This window comes from Nematolebias whitei, chromosome 20, assembly GCF_014905685.2.
Source record: "Nematolebias whitei isolate Nwh7 chromosome 20, NemWhi1, whole genome shotgun sequence".
Classification (NCBI taxonomy): Eukaryota; Metazoa; Chordata; class Actinopteri; order Cyprinodontiformes; family Rivulidae; genus Nematolebias; species Nematolebias whitei.
The window spans coordinates 10,631,064-10,638,948 of NC_056517.1; positions in this window are offsets into that span (position 1 = coordinate 10,631,064).

The following is a 7,885-nucleotide window of genomic DNA, read 5'->3' on the forward strand; positions in this document are numbered from 1 at the left end:
GCAGACACAGAAAACATAAAAAACAACACACACTTAGAACCAACTGGGAACAGGAGGGGCCTGAACCACGGACATTTAAAGCTTCATATCTGGAGCATCAATGTGGAAAGGCCAACATATGAAGGGAGTAGTCAAGTCAACTTTATTTATAGAGCACATTTAAAACAGAAACTGTTATCAAAGTGCTTAACAACAACATCAATGGGAGTAAAATTTATGAAAAAATATGATACACTAATGATAATACTGAAGAATTAATAAAAAGCATTTAAAACATAGGAACACAGAACAAAAAAAACAAACACTAAATCAACTCACACTGTGTGAAATGCCTGCGAGAACAGATGTGTTTTTAGCAGAGATTTGAAGGGAGGTGGCCTGCCTAATGTTGGGGGGCAGGTTGTTCCAGAGTTTGGGGACCATGACTGAAAATGCCCGATCACCTCTGAGCTTCAGTCTTGTTTTTGGAACAGCCAAAAGCAGCTGACCGGATGATCTCAGGGCCCGAGAGGGAACGTAAGGTTCCAGTAGCTCAGAGAGATAAAGGGGTGCGAGGCAATTAAGCACTTAAAGGTCAACAGAAGAATTTTAAAGACTGTCCTAGTATGCACAGGGAGCCAATGAAAGCAGGACAGAACTGGTGTAATATGCTCAGACCTACGAATTACGCTTAAAAGCCGAGCAGCAGCATTCTGGACGAGCTGAAGACGTGAGATGGAGATCTGGCTGATCCCAGCGTAGAGTACGGACGTAACAATTCATTCAACCTTTATTTAAACAGATAAGTCACATTGAGCCTCGAAGACGTTGGTTACGTACTGTAACCCTAGATTCTGTGTGTATAGGCCAGTGCTTCTCAATTATTTTCTCTTATGCCCCCCAGGAAGAAGAAAACATTTCGTGCCCCCCTCCCCCAACTCTCCGCGACGACTGTAAATAGTATGCCTATAAAACTGTTATAAGTACACCTCTACCTAACAGTGTCCTTATTAACATTAAAGGAAAAAAAGAAGATAGATCAATTTACAAGGAAGAATTAGCATTGTTTTTTTTTAATCTGTATCAATTTGCCTGTAAAAAAATCAATTTTTTTTTTTAAACTGTAAACATTTTGTACCATTTGATACTGAAAACTAAAATTAAATATAATCAAATAATAATAAATTCAAATTGATCAGCAACATTTTTACTCAGGAGTGTTATATAAAACACTTTGACCTACAAAACAAAAATGAATAGAACAATTTATGCTGATTTTTTAATAATCAAAACGAGGAAGTCAGGATCAATGAGCACATTCATCGATAAAACAAACAAAAAAAACTGTCAACGCAAAAGAGGAAAGAGGGGGCAGGTAACCCTCTCGCTTTGAGTTACTCTTTGTCACCTGCATGCTGTGAGTGACAAGCGTCCAGAGTATTAAAAAACAGCAACTTAACTGAGGAGGTGAATTAATTTTGTTAGCAAAGAATCAAGTCCTAACATTTATTAAACATTACTTCTGTAAATTGTACTTTGACAAAATCATTGATAAAACTAAAACATTTAGTCAACGCAAAAGAGGAAAGAGGGGGAAGGTGTCGCTCTCGCTTGAGTTCAGTCTTTGTTGCATGCATGCTGTGAGTGACGTCCAGAGCACGTGGACATAAAAACAGCAGCAGAGAACGGAGGAGGTGATGGTCGAGTTTATTTATCGCGTCAGCAGCAGAGGAGAGAGACACGGCTCATGCATGGCTCCCAAAATGACAAGGCAGCCATATTTGTTCATAACTTATTAGGAACGCACACGACAAAGTGAGAATGGTAAAAAAAAAAAAAAAAAAAAAAAAAACAACTACTCCCTGCAGCAAAAAAAAGCATGTTTTCAAGGGTTACATGCGCCCCCCCGGCATTGCCCCGGGCCCCCCCAGGAGGGTGTGCCCCTCTATTTGAGAACGAGTGGTATAGGCGCAGCCCTTTAAGGCTACCGCTAGTGGGTTTATCCCTTCGCGCACAGCACTGAAAATTTTAGTCCGCGCCCACCGGCTGTGTGGGCCCCATCCCCGGTCCGTATAAATTACGGTGAGACCGGGAAATCGGCTCCCAAATAGATTTTTTCTTCAGCCATTTAGGAACCAGTGAGGCCCAGAGCTTAAAGGGCTGCGCCTATACTCATAGTATCAGTGATTACAAGTACGTAACCGTTTTATTTCATATAGGCTTCGCCCTTTAAGGCTATCGCTAGTAGGTTAAAGGCGAAGCAGGATCTAGTCTATGCCTCACTGGGTCCACTCAGACACAACATGAAGCACCAGCTTGCACAAAAAAAATTTCATCACTCAGCCTTCTGTGTGCATAATTATGCACTTCGTGACACTTCGTGACCAGACAAAGATCTCTGAGTGAGGAAAAAGGCTGAGATAACAGACCTGCTGCTGTGAATAGGAACAACAGAGGTTACGAATTGTAACAGTGTAACGAACAGAGCAGACCAACTGCTCCTCAGGATGAACCGATTAATAATAAAATCAGCAGTCATGAACTTGTGACCGATAATAAATATCTCACACTGCAACTGCATGCAGGCAGGTGTGAGCTCAAAAGAGGCTCCATGAAACAAATAATAATCATTCTGTCAGAACCCTGAGGACAGAATGGGTCATGGAGAAAGTAGAATCATCACGTAGATAAAAACAAATAATTGAACACGGCGATGACCAGGCAGCTGCCATACAAATATCCTCCACTGTCATCCCTCCATGCAGAGCCGTGGAGGATGAAAACCCTATGGAGGAAAACACTGAGATTCTCTGGAGGATCCAGTCCAGATGAACTGTAAGCTTCAGAAATAGCCTCACACAACCAGTGTGAGAGGCGCTGGGTGGATAGAGGGCGTCTTGAAGAGCTGTCCCTGTAATGCACGAACAGACGCTGAAAGCGGCACAGTGCGGCCGTGTGCACCACGTAACATGAAAGCACGCGCACGGGACAGAGGAGGTGAGATGTTGCTTCCTCCTCAGAATTATGAGAAGGTGGATAAAACCCATTCAAGGTTATCACTCTCTATCTGAATGAGCTTGTGATGCTTTTCAGAGCAGGGTTAAAACGTAGTACAGCTGAACTGCCGTCAGCTTAAATTCTGAGACATGATGGAGCAACAGAGAGAGCATATAATCACTCACTCTCTTTGCCGACATCAGAACTAACAGCAGGGCTGTTTTAAATGACAGAAATTTAAGTGAAACCTGATCTAAAGGCTCAAACAGGACCATCATTAAGTCCCACTGTGGAGCTAGTGGACGTGACACAGGTCTGTGTCTTCGTAAACCTTTCAGAAAAACGCTTCATCAGCGGGTGGTTAAAAACTGTTCTGTCACCAAAAAACCTCATGACAGGAAGAAGTAGCTGCAGCATAAGTTTTAATTGTGCTGAACGCAAAATTTCTGTCCATCAGTTACTGTAGAAATGACAGCATGCCACCTAGTGGACATGAGATGGCCTCCACGCCTTTCTCTGCGCACCAGCGCTGAAAAACTGTCCACTTGATGTTGTACAGCGCTGTGGTGGAAGCAGTTCGTACGCCCTGAATTGTACGCACCACATCCTGTGGGAGGCCCATCTTTTCTAAACGGATCCGTTCAACGGCCAGACCCAAAGGTGCCGACCTATTTTCGGGTAACTCCTGATCGCTCTTTCTGCCTGGAGGAGAGCGTCCTCCCTCCACGGCAGTTTCCACAGCCGACCCGATATCAGCCGCTGCAGATTTGGGAACCACGGAGCACTTATGCGCTCGGGAGCTACAAGGAAGACTGACAGTTCTTCCTCCCGGCCCCGGTCCAGGGTCTGTAATATCAGCAGGACTGGAGGGAACGCATAAAGGAGCATTTTTGGCCACGGGCTGTGAGTGAAGGCGTCCACCCCCATGGTGGGTCGTCTCGTGGGCTCAGTGAGAACCATAATCGACACTGGGCATTTTACCGTGTGGCGGACAGATCCACTGTTGCTGGGCCGAACCTGCTCCAAATCCGAGAGATCAGCTCGGGATGGAGGCTCCAGTCTCTGTGGCGGGGACCGCCCCTCGACATTATGTCCGCTCCCCTGTTCAGGACGCCGGGAATGTACACTGCTCTGATAGAGTGCAGGTGTTTGTGTGCCTAACACAACGGCTGTTTCGCGATGCGTAACCGTTGGGCTGAGTGTATGTCTCCCTGACGGTTTATGTAAGCTGCCGTCACTTTGTTGTCTGTGTGGATCAGAACATGCTGATCCTGCAGCAGGGAGGCAAATGCTGAGTCACGTTTCAGACTGTGAAACATTCTAGCACAAAGCCACTGTGCTCCCACTGCCTGGGACAGACACATTCCTCCCCAGCCTGACAGGGATGTGTCTGTGAAAACTGAGACGTGTGACGTAAGCCTGCTGACGGGAACTCCCTCTAACAGAATGAAGGGGTTTCCCCAGTGATTCAGATCGGTTCTCATGGAGGAGGACACAGAGATAATCCACCTCTTCTGGCGCACAGGATCTATGCGCAGGTGGGCAAACCATCTCTGAAGGCGTCTCATGTGAAGTAGGCCCAGTGGAACCACTACGTGCGCCGCTGACATCATCCCAGGAGTCGCATGACAGGCAGAGCGGTCACTACGCTGCAGGGTTTGACACGACAGAGCTGAGCTGACAGAGTGTCAGCTCTCAGCTGTGATAAACGGGCTCTCATTGTGGTTGAGTTTAGCTCTATTCCCAGATAAACAATCATCTGGGATGGGCGAACTGAACTTTTTTCCCAGTTTATAGAAAACCCCAGGTTTAGCAGGTGCAACGTTAGCGTTTTGGTCTGTGCGACTGCTTGCTATCTGGACCGAGCTAATAAAAGCAGATTGTCCAGATAAAAAAGAATTCTCATTCCTGCCATGTGTAACGAGCCGTCTCCACGCATTTTGAGAACGTGCGTAGGGCGACGAATAACCGAACGGTAGCCTGTTGTACTGATACAGAATCCCCTGGAGGAGAAACGCAGGAATTTCCTGTGTTTCGGGATGATAGAAATGTGAAAATATGCGCCCTTAAGATCAATGGAGGTGAACCAGTCTTTCTAGTGAAGTTCTCTACCAGCTGTTTAATTGTCAGCATGTGGAATTGTTTCTCCATGATCGATTTGTTGAACATGAACAGGTTGAGAATAGGTCTCAACCCTCCGTTTTTTTTCGGACCCAGGAAGAAGTGGGAGGAAAAACCCTGTATTTTCCTCTCCGTTGGCAACTCTGGAAATCACGTTTTTCATCAGGAATTCCTGAACTTCTGACCGGAAAGACGAGCTCTGTTCTGGAGAAGACAGAACAGTCTCTATAATGCCTCTGAGTGGTGGGGGTTGAGCAGCGAACTGCAGCGTGTAACCCCTGCTGATCAGACGGCCTGTCCATCTGTCCAGGGAACACACTCACTGCCACTTTGAGTAACGCTCAGAGAGCGAGCACGCATTGTGTTGTGTCATGTTTCTCATGGACGTCAACCAGATTAAAAACCCTTACTGCCATCACCCGCTCCGGAGATTCTCCGGGGGGAACCCAATGGGGGGGCTCCGACAGAAAAGGGCTGTATGTGTGCCTCTGTGCTGAGCCCAGGCTGCGGTCTCACGTTAGAGCTGAGCTGGCGCGTGCTGAGAGGAGGCGTGAGCGCTTTCTGAGTGAGACGCCATTTCAGTGGAGGCTACAACTGTCATAGAGAAACACGTTTACTCCCGCTGCGCGTTGAGTGGGCATAAACAGCAGAACATAAAAACGGGCTCTGGCTGAGAGCGAGGGATTTTACCGGACTCAGTCTGCTGAAAAAACATCATTTTTAGCTGATTTGGCAAACGAGTGTTTTGTGACATTTACCGAATTGCGGTACCTTTTAAAACGCTGTTTAGAGGTTACCGGCTCGTTCTGTGTGGGGAGTGTGCAGAAAGGCAGCTGTGAGATCAGTTGATCTGACAGTCAGGCTGGAATCAGATGAAACTTTACTTTCAGAGATGTTTCTATTTTATTTCAAAACATACATCATCAAAAAACATACACATTCCCCTCAAGGAGCTGTTCCCTGGTGGAGGGGGCCGGCGGAGGAGCAGAGCGTTAAGTCGCTGCCGCAGCTGTGGAGCACCTCTGCTGCTGTTGCTCCTCAAACGTCTATATCAGCCTTACCGATAAATAGGTCGGGTTCTCGTTATCGATATTATAAGATGAAGAAGATGGCACTATAGGTCTTATTTTTTTTTATTACCAGCTGTCACATCCTACTGCTTTAATAAATATAAGATTGTTTTTCTGTCTTTGTAAAATACAAATCCATCCATCATCTTCGGCTTATTCCAAAGACAGGTCGTGGGGACAGCAGTTTGAGCAGGGAGGTCCAGACATCTATTTCCACAGCCACCTCTTCCAGCTCTTCTGGGAGGATTCTACTACTCAAATGTAAGCGTGTATACTTTATTTAAAAGGACAGTTGCATCTCCGAGTATTTATCGAGGGTTTTGAGTTTTCAGGAGTGTAGTGGACTAGGCCCATGTCAAAAACTAAGTCTAAGGTCAAAAAATCTTGACCTTAAGAACCTTGTGGGACAGGGACTGTCATTTCATTGATTTGAACTCAGAAATACAGGTTCACCCATCCTGAGACTTTCTTTCTTGAAGATTCAAGTGAAAAGAACACTCTCTTTTATTATCATTACTATTTTACAAATGTTGATAATCAAAGTGTCTTAGTTCAAACCATTTTAAATGTTGCAGTGCACTAATCAATTTTATTAACTGTGTAATGATTTTTATTCTCATGTCAAAGCTGTTACAGAGTAATTATGCCTTTTCTGATTTCTGCTTTTGAATGAGCAAGTGTAAGTTGGTCCAAGGTTGGAATAAAACGCAAAACAAGTTGTTATGTTAAAACTGTCATGTTTTTAGAATCCTCTCAGACGTAAATAGAGAAGTTTTGGCACCTGTTGCTGAAACAGCGCCAAAACAAAACTCTCTCTGTCTGTGAGAACATTTCTGATCTGTTTCATAACAATTCTCGCTGTCTCTAACCTCTTACGTCACAAAACACACCCCGTCTGGTCGTTTCTGACCAATGAACAAATCCCAAAAGTGAACCGGGAAACAGCTCTTTAAAATGTCAGTACTTCCTGGTCTACTCGTTCTTGGTTCTGTTGGAGTGCTGATGGAGTTCTGTTGGAGTTCTGCTGGATACACAGTCCAACCAGTTCTGTGAGAGACGGGATGATCCTGACAACAGAGCTCTTCCGAGTTCCATGGGAGTATAACACCTTTCACTCGCCACTACTTCTGACGAGCTACAGCCATACTAAGGAGACGCTGGACAGGTAGCGTTAACGGAACACCATATCTGCTGATTATCATCAGAAAGGTAATGGGTCAAGTTTCCTACCAAGCGTACCGAGGCGAGCTGGGTTTCTGATGGAGAGTGCCGTTCTGGTGAAAACTTACTTCCCCTCAAACCCCATCTTTTATTCCCTCTAAACTTCTTTCATCTCTAAACTTTTCTCTCAAGTAGAAATTCTTCCAGATATTTTAGAAATGTCTGTGTAAAATGCTCACCCACATTCATGTGGGTAAAAGATCATAATTGTACAGTTTTCATAAATGTCTGTGGTGAAGCAACGGAAAAATCATGGCCGTATGATTTTTCCTGATTGATTGCTTATGTTGTTATTTTCATAATTTGCCAAATTAATGTAAATGTTTGATGTTAAATTTTGATTCTGTAAATAAATGACCGCATTCATTTTGATGGGTCAAATATAAATGACGTCTCACGTTTGCATTTCCTTAAATTCAATGCACGTTTTATTCAGTCCAGAAAAATGAGGAATCCGTGTTAAATGATGAATATATCTGAGCATCTGTTCATCTACA